At 43.5% G+C, this 1,302-nt stretch overlaps 1 pseudogene across 1 annotated transcript; it reads left to right on the forward strand.

The window, feature by feature from the left end:
* Positions 1–274: 274 nt before the first annotated feature.
* LOC308420051 (ubiquitin-conjugating enzyme E2 C-like) lies at positions 275–862 on the forward strand (annotated as a pseudogene). Its single transcript has one exon. The product of its transcript is annotated as a ubiquitin-conjugating enzyme E2 C-like (transcript).
* The last annotated feature ends 440 nt before the right edge of the window (positions 863–1,302 follow it).

The raw sequence follows: 1,302 nt of genomic DNA on the forward strand, positions 1-1,302 counted from the left end.
GTCAGCTTGTTATACAATGACTCAAAGACAACTGTAAAAAGTGCCATATGTAAAATCACATGGTTTTCCCTCACAGATAAATTACAAAAATATTATGCAAGTATTCCTCACATCAGATATGGCTCCCCAAGGATTTCGTGTGCTTTCAGATTGCTTCACTGTTTGTGACACTGAGGACAAAAAGCAGTGACCTCCAAATGTCTTCATTGAAAAGGTACCTTTTGCAGTTGCGCTTTCATTTCCACACTCCTGTCTCGCTGCCTGCACCTCTGGGATGGCCTTGCAAAACCGCGACCCAGCTGCGGCCAGTTCCTTCTAAAAGGAGCCGAGCCCTGCTGGGGCGCCACCCAGGGCCTTGTGGGCAAGAGGCTATAGCAGGAACTGATGACCCTCATGATGTCTGGTGACAAAAAAAAAAAAAAAAAAAAAAAAAATCCGCCTTCCCTGAATCAGACAACCTGTTCAAATGGGCAGGGGCCATCCACAGAGCAGCCAGCACCGTATACGAAGTCCTGAGGTATAAACACTCCTTCACGTTCCCCAGTGGCTACCCTTACAACGCACCTACAGTGAAGTTTCTCACGCTCTGCTACCACCCCAACGTGGACACCCAGGGCAACATCTGCCTGGACATCCTCAAGGATAAGTGGTCTGCACTATATGACGTCAGGACCATCTTGCTTTCTATCCAGAGCCTGCTAGGAGAACCCGGCGTCGATAGCCCTTCGGACACACATGCTGCGGAGTCTGGGAAAACCCCACAGCATTTAAGAAGTACCTGCAAGAAACCTGTTCAAAGCAGGGTTCGGGGAAGAGCCCTGACGCCAGCTGTTCAGCTCTCTTTGTATCGTCTTCCTTCTGAGATCGTCTGTCTGTCCTTCCTTCTTGATTTCTGAGCTGTGCTGTTATTTTTGTTTTGTTTTTTAAATTAAGTCTGCTTGAACCCTTACAATGTATATTAAATAAATACACGTTGCTTGTTTTTATATTAAAAAGAAAAAGAAAAGGTACCTTTTCTCCCTTTGCAATTATGAAATCATTTGTAGATGGTGGATTCGTTCTGCATTGGTATTTTATTACCAAAAACCTTTCACTTAGAAGTTGTACCCGCTGGCAGCCTTTGCCAAACTCAGTGGTTACAACAGGAATCACAATATGGTCACTAACTTCTGAAATCCTTATTTATTAAGTGACATTCTTTTTTAAACAGTGCTCCTTTTTAATATATCATCGATGATCTGTGGACTTAAAAAATTCAAGTGTATGATAATCCATGACTGTTCTTTTCTCCTTGATGTTTAA

This window comes from Micromys minutus (genome assembly GCF_963924665.1).
Source record: "Micromys minutus genome assembly, chromosome: 4".
Taxonomy (NCBI): domain Eukaryota; kingdom Metazoa; phylum Chordata; class Mammalia; order Rodentia; family Muridae; genus Micromys; species Micromys minutus.